Source organism: Protopterus annectens, chromosome 13.part0 (genome assembly GCF_019279795.1).
Source record: "Protopterus annectens isolate FY-2018-M chromosome 13.part0, PAN1.0, whole genome shotgun sequence".
NCBI classification, from domain to species: Eukaryota; Metazoa; Chordata; order Ceratodontiformes; family Protopteridae; genus Protopterus; species Protopterus annectens.
The window spans coordinates 422679085-422703884 of record NC_056747.1 but is presented as its reverse complement, the minus strand read 5'-3'; the positions used below and the strand labels follow the sequence as shown (position 1 = coordinate 422703884).

The following is a 24800-nucleotide window of genomic DNA, read 5'->3' as shown; positions in this document are numbered from 1 at the left end:
TTTGTATCATGCTATGTGGTAGATTATAAGCACCTGAGTATAATCCTGTTTAAATTCATATGAAGAAGCACTTTTACTGTGGAAGCTTGTGATTACAAATGTTTCCAATTGTACGAGACAACTTTATTTATTCTTTTGGATTTCTTGTTACACTCTGACTTAATTTACCCGAATGAGCTGTCTACTTGGTTGAACAGCTCTGTTTTGCTACCAGAATGACACTAGACCCACAAGGACTAACAGTAAATAAATCACAGGAAGGAAAAATGTCAAGATTTCCTTGCCAAAAGGAGAAGCAGATGATTATTCTGTGAATGTCTGAACCCTCGATATGTTTCAGATAGTAGTGTCAATAAAAAACAAAAAGACTGAAAACTCATGCTCTGCAGTGCATTTCCAATGGAATACTTATAAACGATACTGACCAGGGAAAAGGCCTCCCTTGGTTGTGCAAATTTATTTTTTTAAGAAAAACGTGAATCTGTGTTGTGTCACATTTTAGTAGAATTCAACACTGGTATGTCAAAACTGCATTAATGTGCATATTTAAAGTCCTTTGAAGTCCACACTCCTGCAGGTGAATACAATCCAGACGTAGTTTCACTGTAACTTAAATCAGAGGCAACCTATATAAAGATAATGTATCTGCAGAGTGATGATGCAAGTCTCCTGGCAGCACTGTGTATGAGTTACAGTGGTATAAAATGTTATGATGGCAGAGTGCTGAAATACTTTAGGAATTATTAAGCTTGAAAATAAGAAAGGACTAAACCACGTAGAAAACAAGAGAGGGGGAGACAGCAAAATAAAGTTTATAGGAAACCATCTAGTGGTTTTTTTTTTATTATTATTTATTATGCAACTGCTTGGTAGGAGAAGATTTCTTTTTGATTTGTATTTCATTTTATTTTGTAATGAGGTGCAATTATGAGCAATAATGAGCACAAGTTATGTGGATACTGATTTTAATATTTTTGCTTCTTTTAAAATTCTTTACTTTAACTGTTTGCAGCTGAGAATGGATTCTTTAAATGAGTATGCCATTAATAATGTGCATAAGTATCTTGTCCACTGTACAAAATCTGTGCGTATGTAAATGCAGCACCTGATAATATTAGAAAGACTGGATGATTTGCTTACTATTAGTGACTTAATGAAGATGATTGTACTTATTCCAACTGGCACATTGTAGAAAACTATTGTTTCATATATTAATGACTTGGCTGATGATATGAATACTATACTAGGCAAAGTGGGAATAGAACACATTTAAGAAAGGAAGTACCCTTTGCTAATAAAGATCACGCAACCTCTATTAAATATCATGCTACAGATGACAGCTTTGGAATTCAGGGTATCATCTGAAGATTCAGAGTAAAAGACTTTCGGCTTTTCCTGGTTAGGTGTCGCCACAGTGGAACTCCGGTCCGCTCATGATTGGCAGTTGATTTTTACGGTGCCGAGTTGCCAGCCCGACGCCCAACCTTCAATGAAGACATGCCCATTCACACTTGCACCTACCTGCATGTCTTTAACATCACTCGACCGCGGGGAGGACATGCAGACTCCACACAGAAGGCGCTTCAGCCAAGAATTGAATGGGAGAACCTCTTGCTGTGAGGCGACAACGCTAACCGCTGCACCACCACAGCTTCCATCTGAAGATTCAGAGTATGTAGAAGAAAATAAAAAAGAAAAGGAGAAGTTTACAACAATTCATTAGGAAGAAAATAAGTTGATTAGCATCTATAATGCAGAGAGACTATACTAAACAAAAGAACACTGCTTTGTTATGTACTACCCAGATTACAGGAGATGATAACATTGCTCAGTTGCAAAACATTCAGTCTACAGAAAATGGCATCATTTTTCTAACAGAAAATGTAGATAAAAGAGGCAAGGGGCAGGCTAAAAGGAAGAAATCTAAATTGAACTTGGAAGGGCTTAAGAACGTTACTGTAAGAAAAAGAGGAGAAAGACTGAAATTGACAATATGGCTGAGGATTTGGAATGATAATTGTATGCTTGCGAATTAATTAAGTTGTGAAAACAGTGGGAAAAAGACTAACAATGATAAAGATCATCCTTTTGTAACAGCTGAAAGAGCAGACATTACAGTATTAGAAATCAGAATTTCTTCAGATCTGGCCAGAAGTTATATACTAGTACTTGGAGATTCACTTATCAAGGGGCCTGATGCTCACATATACAGATAGGATATTTAACTTTGATTAGTGTTTTGCTTGCCAACAGCAGAATTATAGGTTGTGGATAGAATAAGGAAGTTTTAGCACTGTTTTCATCCATGTTGGTTCAAATGATCTCATTTCAAGGAGTCACCACTGTCTGTTAGTAGGGAAATTAACAGTCCTCTTAGGTAATGCAGCCTGTACATATATTAGGATATATTTTTTCACAAGTCACATATAGAAAGGAAACTTTTTTTGGTAAATGCTTACTTGGGAACAATTAAGATGTAGGAATGTGTAGAACATAAAAGCTTAATTTCAGACATACATGTATTTAGACAGGATAGAGTCCACTTGTCAAGACAAGGGAAAAGAACTTTAGTAGCAGATATATTAAAATAGTTGACTAGCAAAGGACAGTACATTTTGATTTATTTGTGCTGTTTTCTAATTCTAGGCAGGTTAATAATGTTTTAATTGGAAAATTCACTGCATTCACATAAGACTCATACTATTATTCTTTTGCTAGGCATGTTTAAAGAACAGTGATTGGAAACCATATTGACAGGTATAGTATAAATCTTTTTTGTTGTAGTAGTCATTCTAACAAACATTATTTGGAGGTATTATGATAAAAATTAAAGATTGTTATAAGATCTGTGATTAATTACATCTTTGTTGATAACACCTGTTTTACAGATTGTGCAGTGGTGACAACCCTGGAACATAATACAGTTATTGGAGTATATTTACCACCAAAGCCAAGTGCTAATGACCTGGAGGAATCAAACATTTCTTGTATGAAAGAAAGGAGGGAAAATAATAGCTGGCGATGTAAATTTACCAGAAATATATTGGAATAATCTTGATTCTGCAACATTAGTAAGGATATTATTTAAAGGGTCTGTATTAGAATATCGACAAAGCTGTTAATCAATGGCTTTATAATCAAAAATGCAGGTAAAATAACTCACTTTTGTGGGGGGGGGGGTTATGCAGCCCCCACACACACACACACACACACACACACTAAATGTATATACCAACTCCGAGATCACACTACAGAGGAAAGGGCAAATTTTCCAATCTTCACTGTACCACAATCTCACAAAACACACTTCGATTGCTGGCATTTTCGAGTATAAAGCCATTTGATTAATGGCTTTGTCGATGTTCTAATATAGACCCTATTTAAAACATACTTTCATGAGCAATTGTTGCAGATTGTAAACAAGCCTAACAGGGAAATGAACAGGGAAATGAACATAGGATATTGTATGTGGTCCTAGGAAGATGATTATTTATTCATGTGAAGTTATATCACCTTTGATGTGCAGTGATTGTGCAGTTATAAAGGTTAAACTACAGCTAAATAATTCTGTCAAACTGAAGTCTTAACCAGTGCACAGGAGAGTAATAACAAAATATATGGAAGGAAAGCAGGCACTATGTAAAACTAATTGGAGTGATACACTCAGTGAAAAATGGTAGAAGAAGTGTGAAAGAGAAATTGTTTAGATGCAATCAATCCAATCAATCAATCAGTCAGTCAGAATCTAGCCTCACAGAGTTAGGGGAGGTATATTTCCATAAGAACAAGATACTTCATTAATAAATAGTAATAAGGCTGAATTCTACCTTTGAAAATTGAAATAAACAAACAATTAAATATAGTGTGAAACAAGATCAGGGCAATATTAACATTTATGTGAACATATTGAGCATAGTGAGAAATCATTTTACAGGTATATAAGATGTGTTAGGAGTAAAGCATACAATTTGATAAATGTACATAGATTCTAAAATGTATTCTCAAACATAGCAGACTGAAGATACATCTACAAAATATTTTGGCTCAGCAAAGGGGAAATAATTTGTTTTGGTAGCATCTAGGTAACTTCAGATACTGAAATTAGATTATATTGAAAATCTACTATGCAAACTGGACACAAATAAAGCACAGGGAGGATTCAGAATTATTAATGACCAAGAAACACTTTGACAAAAACTTACAATAACATTATATCTGTTATTCACTAGGCCTTTTAAGTATAGGAACATTCCTCAAGATTGGAGACCTGCACTTGTTAAATCAATTTTTAAGAGAAAGAGGAATAAAGCAAAGCCAGAGTCACATAGACTCCTGAGTTTACTTTCATGCTGAGGAAAATAGTGGAGGAGGTTATTTTTCATAAACTACTATCAGAATTGGAAAGGTTTGACTTGAAACTGTATATTGGACTTCAAACTATATATCAGCATGCATATATTACATAGAGCTAGTTACGAAAATAAAATTGCCAAAGATTCCAAAGACAACCACAAGTCATTCTATAACTATGCCAAGAATCTAAATGGAAATGCTCAGATCTGCTCCAAGCTACAACAGAATGGCATTTAATATACTGATCCCAAGGATATTGCCAATATCCTACCAGATCAATTCAGTGAAAACTTCACCCCCCCATCTCACCCCCTAAATGGCCCATCTCCATACTGGAAGATTGCCAAATTCCGGTAATAATGGCCACACAGGTAAAAAACGCACTATCTAAAGCTAAGAATACAGCATCCATGGGACCAGATGACATCCCAGGCTGTGAACTACATGAACTACAAAATGACCTGGCAACTCACTTAAGTATCATGTTTAATCATACCCTCACCTCAGGCTTCATGCCCACTGAGTGGCGTACAGCTACAGTTATCCCACTCCACAAGGGGGGAGCCACCTTGGATCCCGGGAACTACTGCCCCATTAGTCTTATGAGCCTGATCTGCAAAGCCACGGAACGTATTATCATGAAACTTATAAACAAAAAAACATTGGCAACCTTAAAACACTGGACCCCACCCAGTTTGGGTTAATGAAGGGCCGATTTTTTCTTCTGAACTTGATTGACTTCTTCAAATCAGTCTCCAGAGCCGTGGAAGAGGGTAAGACAGTCCACACAGCCTATATGGACCTTGCCAAGGCCTTTGACACCATCCCTCACTCTGGAATCATAGATAATCTTACTAAGCTGGACATAAATCCCTATGTCACTCGATGGATTGCCAACTGGCTTACTGTCAGAACCGACACTGTAAAAGTAGCTGACTCCAAATCCAGCTCCAGACAAGTGACAAGTGGAGTACCTCAGGGTTCAATTCTGTGACCTCTCTTGTTTGGCACCTACTTCTATGAAGTATAGGCCAACAATAAGGGACTCTGGCTAACAAAGTTTGCAGATGACTGCAAACTGGGAGCCATTATTGAATCCCCAAATTATGTCGATACTCTACAAAAGGGCCTTACAGAAACAGATGCTTGGTGCCAGAGCCATGGGCTCAAGTTCAGTGCCAAGAAATGTATAGTTATCCCCTTTGGGAAAAAAACATGCATCCGTGACTTACCACATAGGTGGCAGTACACTAAACACCAAAAGTGTGATAAGAGACTTAGGGACACAGGTGGACAGTGGTTTCACCTTCAATAACCACATCGCCACAACAGTCAGGAAATCCTTCTATGTGGCTCACCTCATCACTAAGGGCTTTTCATCCAGAAAAAAGGAGGTCATTGTCCCACTGTACTCATCCCTCATTAGACCCATTATAGAATACAATGCCCCATTTGGTATGTACCTCTCAAGACATCTGCAAAAACAGGAAAGGCCGCAGAAATACCTCACTAAAAGAATTACAGGCCTAAAGCAGATGCCCTATGCTGACCACCTTAAAAAACTCCAGCTATACTCTGTCGCATATCGTCTACTCCGAGGCGATCTCTGCTTAACATACAAGGCCATGTCAAACCCAGAGCTGTTGGACATGCTACACTTAAAGAAATCCCAATCCCTCAGAGCCACATGCTCCAGGGATCTAAACCTTGTCATCACAATAAACAAAACATGCTGGAGGGATAGGTTCCTGACCCAGAGACTCCCCAGACTCTGGAATAGACTGCCCATACATGTCAAGCAGAGTGCCTCTTTGGTCCTCTTCAGAAGGAACCTTGATGATTGGATGGGAGAAAGGAAATTCACCCCAGAGATCACATCAGTCACCTTCCTAGACATGGGTTCAGGGAAGTAAATAGTGTGGGAAGAAATAGCCAGGGAATTGTTATAGCTAGGCTTATATAGGCCCTAGGGCTGATAACCTAGTACCAACCTATGAACCTATGAACTACCTATAAAATACACTGATATTCTGTAATATTATAATAGGTATAAATGAAAAACTGAGTTATGATGTAATTATTTGTTTGTTTGTGTCTTTTGGATTTTCCCGGTTAGGGGTCGCCACACGGAACTCCGGTCCGCTAATGATTGGCAGTAGATTTTTACGTGCTGGCTTGCCGAGCCTAACACACAACCTTCAATGAAGGAATGCCCATTCATGCATGTCGACTCACAGAAGATGCTCTAACTGAGAATCGAAAGGGCAACGTCTAACTGTGAGGCAACAACGCTACCGCAGCTCCACCACCGCAGTCTAGTTATGATGTAATTATATGAATCAATAAATTGGAACAACATGCTATTAATGTAATATTGATAAAATGAATAGCTGCATGGCTTGCAAGTAGAACATGACAAGTATCATACTGTAATTGGAGAGGTGAAATTCTAGGTTACAGTTATGTCCCACAGGGTGATGTTCTAGGCCCATACCTGTTGAGGTGGTCTTTTTTTAGAGTCTCTCATTTTAATTCTGAATTATGTAGGTTACTAAAACTTGAATAAACTGATTACTTCTGTTTCAGAAAGACTTTGTCTGCAAAAGAACTTGACTAAATTGACCATTGAGCATAGATGAAATATATGCTGATAAAAAATCAAAAACTAAGCTTAAGATATTTGGGAGACATTAATTGAGGGGTGAATATTTAATCCAGAACATAGTGATTGAAACTGTGGATTTGTTTAAGACCTGGATGTGCAAGTAGACCCATCTTTTTTTTCTTTGAACATATAAGCCTAGTGGTTAATTATAGATATAAAAATATAGGCTGCATAGGAAATCAGAAATAATGAGAACATCATAAGTTACAGTGGCCCCAAACTAAGGTATGAAATAATAATTCAGAAACCTTATAAGAAAACTACCATAACTAAATTGGAAAGGTTACAGCAGAAATGTACCAAGGGCATCAAAGGATATGAAAATATAAATTACTATGAAAGATTAAAATATCTGAACTTGCACATTTTTTCATATAGATGTTTATGAAGAGTCCTTATTCAGGTATACAGGGCATTTGGAGACAGCTACCATTGCGAATGTTTTGGGTTATCGAAGAGTACTAGATAATCATCCGACACCCTGTGCAAGAGATACACTGACTAGCTTTCTGAAAGAGAAGGTGCTATCTAGAACAGACTGCCAAATTATATTAAATCAAGCTTTAGTTTAGGTATTTTTAAGAACAATTTGAACACTTTTTTTATGTTAATGATGCTTTTGGTATATTGGCTGTTTAGAAGGCTATTATTGCCCTGGCCTAAAATATTTGTGTGTGTGTGTATGTATGTATGTATATATATATATATATATATATATATATATATATATATATGTATAAAATCTGTGTGTGTGTGTATGTATATATATATATATATATATATATATATATATATGTGTGTGTGTGTGTGTATGTGTATATGTGTAAGAAGTAGTTATGAATATGTATCAAGAAGAATAAAAGTATGTAGGAAAAGATGAATTAGATTTGATCTAGGAAAAGATGATTGGATGGGAAATAGGAAATTCACCCCGGGGATCACTTCTGTGACTCTGCTCGACAGGGGCACAGGAAAATAATTTTCTTGGGTGGCGAAAGCCAGGGTACCTTTTTTGGCTAGGCTTATATAGGCCCTAGGGCTAATAGCCTAGTACCTACCTGTGAACCTATGAAAATATAAAATGGAAGGTGCTGTCAAGAATTTAATACTGCGGGATAAAAAGAAAGAAAGAAAAGTATTTCTGTTAAACAGGAACTCACATATTCTAAAGAATAAGTAAGACCAAGGACTGAAAATAAAGAAAATAAAGCCTGAGGGGTAATATTTGGTGGTATTTTGATGTGCTTGCTATAAGATAAGTTCCCAGAGGAAACTGTAAAAGTGGGATGACTTTCACTATGAAAGAGCTATCTCTTTGTCATGAACATATTTCAAACACAACAAGAATTCTAAATTGAAGAATTAAGGGTCAGAATAGAGAGATGAAAAGTCAACAAGCAAAAGAGAGTAGCAATGCTGAAACTGAATTCATCCTCAAGTCTTCATGAGGTGGATCCTGTTTTTCACAAAATCTCAAGAAGGCGGCACTGATTTTCCACTTCAGTGAGAGTGTAGTGTTTATGGTCATTGGCTGGTTAGGATTGCCTGGTCCAGGGCTTGAAGTAAGCACCTCATTGGTTTGTTTGAGCTTTTTTTTTTTAAGTTGTTTCAGGTTTCAACCTTCTGTTACTTAAGAAGTTACCTTGTGAGTGTTTCTGTCATTTCACACAGAGCTAAATGGAAGAGGGGCTCTGACCAAAACTCTGATCTGTAATATATAGCAATAAGTATCCTGTTTTTTTTCTTATTTTTACTAGTTGTTGCTTATTCTAGATATTTATAGCACTTTTTATTGTCTGCTGCATACTACTTACTGTATTTTATAGCTATAAACTAATCTGCACAGTTGTACTAAAATTGTCAGCCTCACAGGGCCTGATAAATAAGGTTTTTACTGTCACACTGTTTGTAAATCTTTTCTAGCTAGTTCCACTGTGTGTAAGGTATTAACTGGAAATTTTCAAATTTGTTAAACATCTGTATGTTTGTTCTGATTTATTGCCAATGAGTGTATCGTATAACTGATTTGTTTGCAGTTAAAAGCATTCTCTAGAGTCTCCTTGCTCCTTTATCTGTTTAAAACTTTCATTTAGTGGCTCACTGCTGTTTTTCTGCTATGATAAACATTTCTGTAGTGTTTTCTGCCTAAAATAGTTTCCCACCCTCCTTCCCTATTGGTATCTCGTTCTTATACTTTGTGGCTTTGCAGTTGCCCGCCCCTACTGTAAATTTGATCTGGGAGACTCCTCCCAATCTAGTGTCATTAGCTCATTCTACCTAATACAAAGAGAACATTTGAGAAGGCCAACCCACTTAGTTTCTTAACCTTGAATTATTTTCTGTTCCTCCTTTTTCCCTTACTGAAAAAAAAAACACTTTGCTAGAATCTACCATTGCTAGAATCTCCTTGTGTTCTGACTGAGTGTGCTTCTCAAACATTCTGGAAATACAGAGCTGATAAGTATATTTTGGCACTTTTTAACTGTTCAGAGCTGAATAAATATAATTGAATTCAGTTCAGAATACCATTTGAATAAATTGCATTTATTTAAACTGTATTTGCTTTAATATTGCTACAACTCAAGTGTTCTGGGTTGCACTGCATTTGAATTGTTTTTATTGCTGTTTTAGCTGCTTTTCTGTTAAAAAAGTTCTAAGCTTGTTTCCTCCCTTTCCTGTAACCAGTCAAGTCCAGATACAGATTTGCTGTATCCAGGACTGTTTGTAAGCTTCTGAGCCCCCCCCCAAGCCTTTCTGTGTTGGAGGGAAGTCTTCTAGCTTATCAGTGGGAGTGGTAAGCACTAGGTAGCCTATCTACCACAAGAGGAGTGGTTTCTGGCCCAGAAATTGTAGTTTATTGGCCATTTGGCCAGTTTTTCCATCTCTTTCAACTTTCTGGTTTAAAAGCCCACATTTGCACTTCTTTCCCACCTTTCCTGTAACTAGTCTAGTCCAGATACAGATTTGCTATATCCAGGACTGTTTGTAAGCTTCTGAGCAGTGCCAAAATGTCTGCTCTTCTTTTTTTTTTCCTTAGAGCTGCTAGTTCTCTCCTTTCCTGCACTTTTGCTAGCTTATTAGTCTAGCACATTATCAGACATCTTGTAGCAATTATTGTAGCACACAAAAGTGCTACCAGCACTAAATGTTCTACAAGGAAACAGCTCCAGTACTTATTAATGCCCACCCCTCCAGGCATTTCTCCAGGCCAGTTTCCTGTGCTTTCACCTATTAACCTGATGAACTTGGGCATCCTGAGGTAATGTAGCAACTGCTTCATATACACTAACAACCCTCTCTTCTTACCTCCCAACAATCAGACTTGCGAGAGATGCACTTATAAATCCAAATTGGAAGCCACGCAATCTCCAGCCAAGACCAAAATAGCTGGTCAGGAGGAGAATGTCAACACTTGCACCACACCACATGGAACACATAGCTAGCCAGAACACACATCAGCACTGCCTTCACATGAAAACACATACCACACACCCACCTTCATAGAGGCTCTCAATAAAAATCTACCCAAACAGCAGAGGCCTCCAAGGCAGAAACACACTCGACCACCACAACACAACACTAATCATGAGACACATAACTCATCCAAAGCCCCTAAGACAAAACAGCATGCCCAACACACTAGTCATAGATGACTCGATAGTGAGGCACACTGATGCCCCACTCAGGTTGAATAAGGAGAGAATTATGGTCAGCTGCCTGCCAGGTGCCAGGAGCCACCACATAATGCACGCACTTAGGTCACTCCACAACAGGTACAAATATGACTCTGTCATTGTTCTTGTTGGTGTGAATGACCTGAGATGTACCTACCTGGACTACATGAAAAGAGACATAGAGGAGCTCTTGGATTGTGTAGCCCAGGCAGGTATGACCCTAGCTCTGAGTTGCATTCTACCATCACCCAGAATGATACTACAGTGCAAACAGAAAATTATTGACTTCAACAATTGGCTAAGTTTTTGGTGTCACTTTAAGGGGATCCAGTATCTGTCTGGCTGGGATGACATGATCGACAGACTTCAATGCTTCACCAGAGATGGCCTGCACCTGTCACCCCAGGGATTCCGGACACTGGCCAAGGCTCTTGCCACTCCTATAGTGCCTTTTTAGGCAATGTGCTGAAGAAAGAATTACCATCTTAACAGCTACAAGCAAACAAAATCTGAGGGTTATGCTACTCAGCGCTAGATGTCTAAATCTCAAAATGCACTCGCTCGAAGCACTCCTTAAAATGGAGAACATTGACATCTGTGTAGTGACCGAGACCTGGTTCAAGGCTCCAGAGAGCACTCCAGCAGTACCAGGCTATAATTCATACCACACCTTTCAGCCCCTAAACCTGGACCGAAGCACTAAAGGTGCTAGTGTCTCCATATTCATAAAGGATAGGCACACCTCCAGACTAGTAGCCCAGCATAACGCATCAGAGATACCTCAGGTACAACTAACACAGGGTAAAACTGCAATCCAGGTTGTAGCCTGCTATAGATTTCCCATCATGTCCCAAGACTCACACTCCACATTCCTAAACACACTGGAAAATATTAGTGTACAACCCAATACCCTTATACTGGGAGAGTTTAACTACCCCTCCATTAACTGTGAAAATTACTCGTGTACCAACACACTTGCTCAACGTTTTCTGGAATTCATTAATTCCAACGCTCTAAACCAACTCATTCTTACCCCCACTAGGGGTAGAAACATCCTTGACCTGGTCATTGCTAACATGGGTGACCATTGCTCTGCACCAGTAATTAATTCCTCTCTGGTCAGATCTGACCACAAGCTAATCACCATGGATATCCACATCCCACCATCACCCCCGAGGAAACCACTGTAAAAAACATATCCAAAGCCAATTTTGGGCTTCTAAAAACAGAGGTAGCTAACTTCACGACACCCATGCAAATGGAAAATAGGTGCATGACTGCTGAATCATACACCAAGGCACTGTATGAGCACATACACATGTACATAATGGAACAGGCCATACCAAACAGAACCAAGATGCTCTCCTCCAAAAAAGGAAGCCAATCTGGTGGCCCCCCACCATAAACAAACTCTACAAGAGAAGGAAAAGCTGTTGCAGAAAAGGGTGAGTTCCCAAGACTGGAAAAACTCCCTTGTTAGCCTCAGCAAAAAACTGAGATCCATCATCAAATCCTCTAAAGCTAGCTATGAAAACAAAATTGTTGCAGATTCTAAAGACAACCACAAGGCATTCTATAGTTATGTCAAGAATCTACATGGCAATACTCAGATCTGCTCTGAGTTATAGTGCAATGGCAATACATATACAGAACCAACTGATATTGCCAACATATTGGCTAACAGGTTCAGTGCAAACTTTACCCCCTAAAGGGCCTATCACAAGACCTGAGGACTGCCAAGTCCCTATTATCACAGCTGCACAGGTAAAAACCGCACTGTCCAAAGCCAAGAATACAGCTTCCATGAGACCTGATAATATCTCTGGCTGTGTTCTACATGAATTACAAAGTGAACTGGCACCCCACCTGAGTACCCTGTTCAATCACCGCCTCATTTCAGGTTTTGTTCCTACCGAATGGTGCACTGCTATGGTCATCCCACTCCACAAAAGGGGAGTGACTACAGACCCTGGGAACTACTGCCCCATTAGTGTGACGAGTCTGATATGTAAGGCTATGGAGTGCATCATCATGGACCTTATAAATAAAGACATAGGGAATCTCCAAAATCTGGACCCCACGCAGTTTGGGTTTGTGAAAGGTAGATCATGCCTGCTCAACCTGATAGACTTCTTCAAGTCTGTCACCAGAGCTGTGGATGAGGGCAAGGTAGATCACACAGCCTATCTAGATCTTGCCAAGGCCTTTGACACCATCCTTCACTCAGGAATCATAGATAGACTCACTAAACTAGGCATAAACCCCTATGTCATAAGAAGGGTTGCCAACTGGCTCACTGTGAAAGTAGGGGACTCCAAATCTGACTACCAACCAGTTACACGTGGTGTCCCACAGGGATTGGTCCTAGGTCCTCTCCTGTTTGGCATCTACTTCTGTGAAGCTCAAGCCAACAAAGGAACTCTGGCTGACCAAGTTTCCAGATGATTGCATACTGGGAGCCATTATTGATTCTCCAGCTGATGTAGACATTCTACAAAAAGGCCTCACTGACACCAATGACTGATGCCAGAACCATTGCCTTAAGCTCAGTGCCAAAAAGTGCATTGTCATTCCCTTTAGGAATAATTTGGTGCCTATGAACTACCACATAGGCAATATTCCACTAAACACTGAAGGTGTGATAAGAGACCTGGGGACACAGGCTGACAGCAACCTCTCCTTTGATAACAACATTGCCACTGTAGTCAGAAAGTCCTTCTGTGTGGCACATCTCATTACAAAAGGTTTCTCATCCAGGAAGAAAGAGGTCATAATCCCTCTCTACTCATCCCTCATTAGACATTTTATCGAATACAACACCCCTTTGGTATGTAATTCACTAGACACCTACAACAACTGGAAAGGCCACAAAAATACCTCACTAAGAGGATCTTAGGCCTCAGACACATGCTCTATACAAGCCAAGATAGACGAAGAAAAACTTGCAGGAACACACAAAAGCAACCGAGGATACAGGAAAGCTCTGCTACACCGGCTTTCAATTGTGTTTTGTGGAATAAACATTTTGTGCGTTTTTTGAACATTTGGCTCATTTATTGAGAAAGAAAAAGGATGTAGCAGAGCTTTCCTGTATCCTCGGTTGCTTTTGTGTGTACATGCTCTATACAGACAGACTCAAAAAAACCTCCAGCTATACTCTGTCTCTTATTGCCTACTTAGAGGTGATCTCTGCTTGACCTACAAAGTCATGTCTGATCCAGAGCTGCTAGATATGCTACACCTAAAGAAATCCCAATCCTTCCATGCCACATGCTCCAGGGACCTAAACCTCATTACAACAATAAACAGAACACGTTAGCGGGACAGGTTCCTAACCCAGAGAATTCCCATACTCTGGAACAAACTTCCCATTCACATCAAGCAGAGCACTTCACTCACCCTCTTTAAGAGAAATCTTGACGAGTGGATGGGTAATAGGAAGTTCACCCCAGGGATCACTTTAATGACCTTGCTTGACAGGGCACTGGGAACTAACTTTGGGTGGCATGATGCCAAGAAATCTTCTTGGGCTAGGTCCAAGGTCCAGGGCCATTAGCGTAGTACACACCTATTAACCTATTATTGTACAGTACCATATTTCTGGTTAGTAAAAAATTATCATATCATAGAATGTGGCCAATGGACTGAATGTTTACCCAGTAATCTTTTAGCATTGCACAGTCAAACAAAATCTGTCAGCCTTTTGGCTGATGTACATCTCCAGCAATGTATTTCTGTATAATTGGCTATTTTGTTGAATTTATCTAGGTTAAAGAAAGCTCTATGTAATGTTTTCTAGGAATAAAATATCCAAAATGGAGAGCTGATTAGATACCTAGTCTACCTAGCAGTAGATACCTGCTACCAATTGAAGAGATAGCTTTTTACTGTTTCTAAAATTGTAGTTGGGTTTTCGTAATTTCCACACTTTTTTTCACTCATGTTAGATTTTTATTGTAATGGAATTGTGTATAAATCTGACAAACTTGAGTTGCTATTTGTATTATTATCTAAGATTTTACACAAATTGATTATATTTGGCATCTTCACTCTGTTGAGAATGGGCATATCTTTTATTGTCTATTATATAAACAGTCTGACTCCTTGGATATACATTTTTTTTAATTTGAATGACTCTAAGATGCTATAATTGTCTTGTGGTGTTATCCCCTAAAAATACAAACAAACAAAAACAAAACAAAAATCTGATTCTTGTTTATCCATGTCATTATTTTAGTCAGATTGCTGCCTTTGATCAAGCATTTGGTTACATAAAATAAGGAAATTATTCTAAACCATTTTCAATTATCTAAATGTTTATATATAAAAATATCTGAAAATTTTGAATATATTACTGTTGTATCTCGAACCTCTGAGAGTATATATTGAAAATAGCTACTAATCATTGCCCACATTTTATTGCTGATAATAACAGTAGCCTGTTTTAGTATTTTTAATTATATGTGGCTCATCAGTTCTGAATGTAATTCTGTCTAGTTTGCTTTGCATGAATTGTCTAACCAGTAGATTACTGTTTTAAATATAGATGCTTAAGTATAAGTTTCAGCATCAGAGAATTTTATTGAACCCGTATTCAAATGCCTAATATAATGGAAATAGCCCATTTTGGGAGGTTTATGCTAGACATACAGCCAAGGGACCTTTTTAAGCCTTGCCATGCATCTTAAGCATATGTGACAAGTATAGGACCTTAAGATTACTCTAAGGGCTATATGAAGTCTAGGTATTTGGTGGTCAAGCATGTACAGGTTGCCTCTATCCATTAGGAAAATAACTGCTAGATCAGTGGCAAATTTCTGATTCTTCATCTACTGATCCAACATTCTTTCAAATGGTTTAGGGAAAAACTCTGCTTTACATGGATTGGAAGCTTGTTCCAAGGAAGGGGTATTCTCTGAGGCACATACAGCTCTCTCCAACATGTCCTATTTAATTCATGAGCAAGGTTTAAATTGGATATTTCTGATGCTATTTTTTTTATCAAGATGTAGAGTCAATGTTTGCACTGTGTACAACAGCAAATCCATCTATAAGATGTACTCTATTTCCAGATGTCAAAAATATGTTATTCCCTTTGTTTATCATTTTTAATGATCTTCACACATTCCTTATAACTAGTGATTGCACTGTCTTTTAATTTAGATTTTAATATGATTCTTTGATAGTTTAGTTAACTTCCTTTACTGAGTTATATAGGTTTAGTGGATCAGAGTTTCTATTTATATTGACAATTTTGCTTTGGTTTTATTATTGTTAAATGATAATCCTGATTTTTTTCTCAAAGACTTTAATTAAGTCATCTATATGAGTGACTGATGAATTAATTTATGTTATAGGTAGAAAGATGTTTTTACTTAAAGCAACAGTTTAGATTCATATTTATTTCCTACTTTATTGATTGTAATAGTCTGTTCTTGTCCTATAACTGTGGCTAAAGGTTTCATAGGTAAAGCAAATAAGGTGGGTGACAGTGGGCAGAGTTGTTTTGTTCCTTTTTTAATAATAATAGAGTGTGATAATATGTGCTTACTTTGACATATGCCATTTTATTATCATATAATATTTTAATAAAGTTTATAAATTCCTCTGAAAAGACAAATTATTCCAACACTGTAAGTATTCCCATTTTACTGAGTGAAAATATATGTTCTGTATTTAAACTAATGAGAACTATTTCTATAGTTTTATGTGAATATTCTAACAGGGTTAAGATATTAATTTGTGTTGGCTTGTGAAAAATTGTCTATCCAGTTGTCATCCTTTCTGTATATATGAAAAAAATCATTTATAGTCCACTTTTAGAAGTGATATAGTCCTATATTCCAAGCATGACACGGAGTCTTTTATTACTAGTAATACTATAAATGACTGTACCTCATATAGCATGTTCTGTGCGCCAATCTACACTTCTCACTCACATAATCTTTTGCTTAACATAACTTCTCCTTCCAACTGCGCATAAACTCTGACATCCTTCAGTCCTGTCACGTATCCCATCATGCTCACTGAGAAAACACACAGTTGTAATTATCACAGTAGCACATCAGTTTATGAATATGTCTTTATTTATTGTAAGTTATATATATATTGCAACTGGATATACTTATTACATTTTTGTTGCCTAATAATTGTTTTTCACAGATGTGTATGTTCATTATACTGCTGCCATCTCTCATTAAATGTAATTCTGACTTTCTTTGTATTGCTGGGCTATGACTGAAAGTGGTCATTTTTGGTCAGTGCTCTAACTCAGTAAATTAGTTTTAAATAAAATACATAAATATGTATGTATGTAACCTACTGTAACATCCAGCTGCTACATCTCAGAAACACATGCTGCACCACAGATTCCATGAACCTTTTTCAATAACTTATATAATCAGCTCTACTCTTAAAGGGCAACTATTTCATACCACACAATGTTTGTTAATCTATGAATTACTTTCATGCTATGCCTAACATCATAGCACTTTCTTCTTCTTCTTCATCCCAACCTCCTCTTACCTATCTATTGCTTTACATTTGCACAAGACATCTATGACTACACCATAACAATTTTCTCCACCAAATGCAACTACACTGGTTTTCACCATTTCAGGGTTACCTGAAACTATTTTGCACACAGACCACACTACCATGAGCCATATACAAATGTTTGCCCACCAACCAGATCCTACCATGCACTATTCTTCTGTACGGTGACGTTCTCTCTAACCCTTGCTCAAGAAACAAATGACACATTCCAAACCACACAGTAAAGCTTCTCTGAACTTCTGAGTATCATTTTAAGAAGTATGAGGACTAAATTCAGACATACATGCATGGATTTTCTAACCACTCTCCGGACTTACCTTCACAACTAAAATCTGGCTAAAAACCAGAAACCAGAGATGAGAAAATACTTCCTCCAGGCTATAGTATACTATGCACTTAATGCTGGAATATTGTCAGAATCCATAAATTTGATAGAACCTTTCAATTTTAGTGAGTTGTTCAGCATTGCCTCAGATATTGCATGGAGAATTGCTGAGTCACTGGCTGGTAATGAAGGTATAGGGACAGTATATTAAGCTGTACTGAAGTCTGCCTTACCAGGCTAAACAAAGAGAAGATCACAGTGAGCCAGGATCTGCCATATCATGCATTCACTTAGGTCTTTAAACTACAAGTACCAGTATGACATAGCCTTAGTCCATGTGGGCGTAAATGACCTAAGACGTACCTCATTGGACTATATGAAGAGAGACATGATGGAGTTCTCTGAATATATGTTCCAGGCAGGTATGAGTCTATCCTTGAGTAACTTCCTACCTTCACCAATGATGATGTCACAGTACCAGCAAAAAATTACTGACTTCAACAATTGACTTAGTTTCTGGTGTCACAACAAGGGTATCCCATATCTGTCAGTTTCAGGAGACATGATTGATAAACCATGATGCTTTGCCAGATATGGTTTGCACTTGTCACCACTTGGCTTCTGGATACTGACAAAAACTTTATCTACCCCCATAGTGCCTTTTTTAGGCTGTGCCAAGTTGTTAAACCTTCCAACATAAAAAAAAACATAATCCAAAAGAAGATAATGGTCTCACCACGATGTATTATAACAAACCAAACAGTTCTGTTAATATAGTCTGTAGATTTTATTTCATCTGATGAAGCGTAGTTGTACCTACACGAAAGCGCTTATCCTTTTACCTTGCCTTATGGAATAAAATCTACAGACTATATTAACAGAACTGTTTGGTTTGTTATAATACATCGTGGTGAGACCATTATCTTCTTTTGGATTATATTTTTGCTTTTGTGATTATTGGTCTCTTTGATCCTGCAGTTACATCTTGGTTTCTTCATAAAAAAAAAACACTCACAACCACCTAAAGATACTACTGCTCAATGCTACGAGTTTAAATAAAAAACTGGACTACATGGAAGCACTCCTTACCCTGGAGAACGCAGATGTATGTGCAGTCATAGAAACATGATTTAGAACCATGGAAAGCATAACAGCTATCAAAGGCTACGATGCCTTTCATACATTTCAATCCCCCTCAGCTCAGGATAAAACAAAGGAGGTGTTTCAGTGTTCATAAAAGACAAACACACTGCTAGACAGGTCCAACAACATGACCTGCTTTAGCTGCTCTATGCCTAACTAATCATAGGCTCAACCCCTTATCCTAGTTAGCTACAGATTCCCTAACATGAGCTTGGAAAATCACACCTCCTACCTAAACCCATTGGAATCTCTTAATATTCAAATTAACACCATACGTATGGGTGACTTCAACTACTCCTCATTAAACTGGGAGAGACTTTTGGACTTTTTCAGTGTAAACACCCTTGAGCAACTGGTTAGCTCCCCAACTAGAGGTACAAATATCCTAGACCTGGTACTCACAAACATGGGGGATGCAGCTCCCTCCCATGCATTAACTTCTCCCTGATAAGATCTGACCACAAAATGATCTCCTTTAGTATTAAATTTAACCCAGAACCCCATTAAACTCCAAACCTGTTAAGAACTTTGCTAAGTTCAAGTACCTCAAACTAAGTGACAGTTGATTTAAACTTCCAACCCCCTCCGATCAAGTGACCCAGGGAACACCAGACCCATAAGTTTAACCAGTCTTATCTACAAGGCCACGGAGAGAATTATCATGGTTCTGATCAATAATGACATAGGAAATCTCCAAACAATGGGCCAGACCCAGTTTGGCTTTGTCAAAGGAAGGTCTTGCCCGCTCATTTTGGTGGACTTCTTTGAGAAAGCCACCAGGGCCATGTTTGAGGGTAAAATGGTACCCACCACTTATCTAGACCTTGGCAAGCCTTTCAACACAATCCTCCACTTGGGCGTCAAAGATAAACTTACTGCATTAGGCATAAGCGTCTACATCATCAGGTGGATAGCAAACTGGGTCACTGACAAGATACATGTTGTCAGGATAGGTGAATCCACTTTCGATAAGAAACATGTTATTAGTAGTTTCCAACAGGGCTCAGTGTTAGGACCCCTCTTGTTGGTATGTACTTCTTTGAAGTGAAAGCCATTGTTGGTGGTCTCTGGTTCACCAACTTCAATGATGACTGTAGGCTGGGAGTAATCACTGAGTTCTCAAACAGGCCAAAAAATTAAAAATGACTGTTGCCAAAACTATGGTTTTAGACTAAATGCTAAAAAAATGCATAATTATACCCTTTGGTAAGTCAGATATCCCTGCAAAATATAATATTGATAACACATCCCTAAAAGTAGACCAAGTGGTGAAGGACTTAGGAACACAGATAGATGGTAATCTAAATTTTGACCACCAGGTAGCTACTTATAAGTAAGGTATAGCATCAAGGTTAAAGGGAGTCAAAATGCCATAATCAAGTATAATGTTCCTTTCTGCATGTACCTAACCAGGCACTTACACCAACTGGAGTGGCCCCAGAGGTTTCTCACTAAAAATACTAAGTGTGAGACACATGTCTTATGCTGACTGACTAAAGGCCGTATCCCTTTATTCCAGCTCATATTGTTTATTGAGAGATGACTTGTGCCTGATCTACAAAGTATTCTCTGATCAAGCTCTGATAAAAATGTTACCTATTTGCAAGAAAAATTATATGAGGGTTATGTGTTCCATGGACCTGAACCTTATTTCTGATTCTAACAGACCTTGCTGGAGAAACAGATTCATATCCCAAGGGCTACCTTGCCTATGAAATAAACTTACCATCTTCATAAAACAAAGTCTATCCCTCACTCTGTTCAAAAATAATTTGGATAAATGGCTGGGGAACCATAAATTCACTGCCAGGATACTGCTCATGTACCTTATGGACAGATGCAGTCTGTAAGATGACTCAGGGCTCCAACATCCAAATACCTTCTACCCTGATACTACCACATCCCATATCTGGGGAAGTAAGATATAAGTTTGTCATATCCTGGGTGTCATTGGCTAAGGTTGCAAAGGCTCTTGTGCCATTAGCCTTGAAATCACCTATGAACCTATGTATTCAGTGATTCTGAAACATAAGAATTAAAAGCGCTGGACATATTTTTTTGTGTCAGTAAGAGTTTTGTTATTGAGATAAATTGCTAATATTGATTCCCTTTCTTTGGTACAAAAATTAATATATTTATAAAAGGTTTTCTTATTTGCTATATTAGTCACCAAGTTAGTCTGAAAAATTATTTATTCCCATCAGAATTCTGCCTTTAGTTTTTGCTATTTTTTTTTACTGCATTTTGTTCAAGGGTGTTTGGTCCTTTTTGTAATTTTCTAAAGTATATTTCTTTTTCATATATATTCTCCATACATTTGTTCCCCACCAAAAAGGAAAAATATGTTTTTATTTTTTTTTTAGGGTCAATAAAAGAAGATGTTATTGAAAGTAGAATTAGTCAGAATTTTTTTGACTTGGTGATCTTCCACATCAACTTTAGTTTTAACTTTAGCATTCCAATTCTCTACCTTTGGATTTGCATAGTTAATTTTATTAAATTGAAACTTTTTCTTTGGTGAGGTACACTGAATCCAGGTGAATATTGAACATTACCAGTCAATGGTCTGAATGACTTAATGGCTGGCCAACATCTACCTTTGAAACTTTGTCAATACTATTAGTAATAAGTCAGTAAGTACATTTGCCAAAGTAGATTCCTATATCACTTTTGTAAAGTTATGAAGTGAGAGAGAATATCTAAAAACTCCTGCAAAGTGCCCCTATGGGAGGAACATAAATATATGTAAGGGTAGAAGGGTAATAAACTTATATGGGTTTGTACAACTTAACACTAAACCTGTGTTGAGGTGAGATAATGCCAGATCTGCCAAGGGGAGTAGGGCAGTGCATGTGAAACATATGCCAGTATAGCTAGCTAGAGTTTTGTAAAGAATTGTATGTCATTTGAATATCAAACCAATGTGTACAGATGCTTGTACTAAACATGTATCAAAAGTGGGTCCCGCTGGACAGAAAATAAATATACATGTATGTCAGACTGTATTGCTGTAACTGATTAAATGTACGTATTTTAACAGGGGATAATGGAAGGGAAGGGGTTAAGTTCAGCTCAGCTAACCTTAAGAAAAATAGCCTGAAATTAAATGACTTGGTTTAGGCCATAAAGATTTTATCTCACAGATCTGAATGCAGCCAGAGTTGCAAGTTTGTGAAAAGCCTTTTTGCAGGAAGGGTGGAAGAGTTGGAAGTGTTTTATAGCTTCCAGATGCTGTATTAAGCCTTAGCAAAGTTCTATGTTTGTGTTTTCACACATATGTGCCAAATCCTGGCTTATTTGCTAGTGAGGGGGTAGTGTGGAACCACAGAGTCAGGTGACCAGATGTGATGTCATTCTGTAGCCAGCAATGAAATTGTATTTGAATACTAGTAGGAGATGTGATAGAGATGCACTCTGTCTTGGACCTGACAACAAAGACACTGAACCACTTCATCGTGCCTTACTTTAGTAACTAGGGATCAGTAATTTTTCTGTCAGTTAGGAATATATATTGAGATTAGCTAAATGTTGTTTTTTCTGTATCTGGCTGAGTCTTTTCATCTGTGTTGTTTTTTTATATTTCCTGTGATTGAAACTCTGGTGTTTATTGTAAATAGATATTCAGTATTTTCATGTTTTATTTATTTATTATTAAATATATCTATACCCTTCATTGTGGCTGGCCTTTTATAAAACATTTAGCCTTTTAGAGTATTTGTATTTATTTAGTGGCATCGTGGCTCCAGGTTTCTGAAAGTCTTGCTGCTTGGTTAACACTACCATTTGTATAATTATTAATTTTACTAAGTGTAATTGGGTACCCTTGTAAGAGCCTTAAAGTAGCTGGCTTTGAGTATTCTAATGGCAGTGAATCTACCTTATAATCTGGGTGGAGGTGTCGGAGCAGGTAAGCTGTGCCAGCCTTTTCCAGGTGTGTCTGTGTACATCTCAAGAGAGTGCGTGTGACATCTCCTTTGAACAGGGACACTGAGAGCACTGATTTCACAGAGAGAGTGGTAGAGGACTTGGCTTGGACTACCCAGCTAAGGATTTTATTCTGTAGTGGTCGGTTGGGTGTATTATTTGGGGCCTGGAGAGAAAGCCCAGCTCTAGGAATGGAGTGTGCATTCCCTTTGTCCTCTTAAGGGAAATTGCACTTGGTGCAGAGAGCTGCATCTGAAAATACTGTGTGTGTGTGTCCATTTTTTTCTCATTGAACAATCTCCACTGGTGTCAGTGGTGAGGACTGAGACTCCTTGATCACTGGCCCAGAGAAGGGTTGTCACAACCCACCAGGTATAATAAATCAAAGAATAACTCATCAGTGAAACACTGAATTCTTATATCCAATCCAAGTAAAATTGCATCCACTGATGATCTCCTGGACACTCTTATCAACCATCTGCCAACTTATGCAAAGGATAATATAGGGTGGGGTGAAGGAGGCAGCTGCTTCATGCACAAGGTATTAGGAGGTGTGATCATCAAATGATCTGAATGCTGGTACAGAGATATGCCAGTACAGAATGAATTCTGAGACTGCTTTTGTGGTTAGGACTGAATCACTTTCTTCAGTGCTTAATGTGTGGTATATATTGTAGCAAGCAGTTTGCTGTATTGCAAGCAATTTGCTACAATTTTTAACATGATAGAAAGTGAGTTTTTTTTTTTTTTTTTTTTTAGTCCTGAAGTAGATGACTGTTTTTTGCTCCTCAGCTTTGAGTTGAGGACACAGATTGAGAAAGAATGGACATGGATCTTGGTGCTCATTATGTGAGGAGCTGCAGATCTGAGATCGTACCTTTTTGGTTCTCAATGGTGGGATGCCAGATCAGGAAGTGGCTCCAGGTGCTAGGTGAGCGAGTAGCAGTTCTGTACTTATGCCTGTATTTACCCCTTATGTATCCCAAAACAACAGAGGTGTGACATAGTTCATAACACCACCAAATGTGATAAACAAACATTATCATGTACCATAATATTATGTAACTGGAACAAATTCAAATACCTACCATTAGGTGATGCAACACTGGCGTTTTATCAGATCTTTCGCAGTGTACTCAATAAAATGGCCCCCATGAGAAAAAATAGAGTAAAGGTAAATCTTTGCCCCATGGCTAACACAAACAGCTAAGGACTTAATACATAAAAGGGAAGAAGCCTGGGCATTCTTGCTAAAACAGAAAATACAACAGAGTCACCAGACATTCAGGCAACTTGATAACCTCAGAAACAGTAAAGTCACTGCAGACAAAAAATACTACCTTGCCCTCCAAAACTCTAATCAAAGCAACCCTAAAGCTTTTTGGGCTGCCATGAATATGTTTCTCCACCCAACCAGAGCCAAGGAACCAACCCTGCCCCCAAACTTCTCCTAGGAGATATTGCCATCAACATCAACACTCAATCCATCCAAACTGTTACAAAAATCATTAAAACCAACAGCAATACTAACCCTCCAAGCTATCTGCACAATAATTATTTCACTCTAAAACCAATTCTCACATCCACTATCAAAAATTATCTACTCAAATTAAAACTCAAAGCCCTTGCCGTTGATAACCTTCCATCAGAATACCTTAAAATCATTTCAGATTCAACATCCTACCAAGTATTCATATTAATCAAAAGATCAGTTCAAGAAAACTGTGTTTCAGCTGTCATAAAGAAAGAAGCTATTTTGAGCTAATAATGTACAAGCCAGTTGCTAGCTTTTCTCCCCTCTGAAAAATATTAGAAACATTTGTTCACACTCCACTGCTCCAAAACCTTATGATAATAATATCCTATCTCTCTCTTTCATACCGAACATGTATTTGGATCACATCATAGCACAACAGCACCCCTCTTGGACTTTGTCAATACTGTCAGTCTTAATAGGAACACTATTCTTGGATATGTTAAAGGCTTTTGACATTGTGTCACATGACAAAACACTACAAAATCTGCAGTATATAGGTCCCTTGCATGCCGGCCTCCTTTGGTTTAACAGCTATTTAATCAACCGACACCAACCTGTAAAGAGGCAATCAGGTCTGTCTTCCTTCGACTTACTGCTGGGGCACCTCAAGGATCTATCTCAGGC

General features: G+C 38.0%; 1 long non-coding RNA gene across 1 annotated transcript in view; it reads left to right on the top strand.

Moving 5' to 3' along the window:
• The first annotated feature begins 2716 nt into the window (after positions 1 to 2716).
• Positions 2717 to 24800, top strand: part of LOC122788343 — an 83665-nt gene continuing 61581 nt past the window's right edge. Inside the window, exon 1 of the long non-coding RNA XR_006362643.1 lies at positions 2717 to 2757. This is a non-coding gene — a long non-coding RNA (uncharacterized LOC122788343). The remainder of the gene's footprint in view (positions 2758 to 24800) is intronic.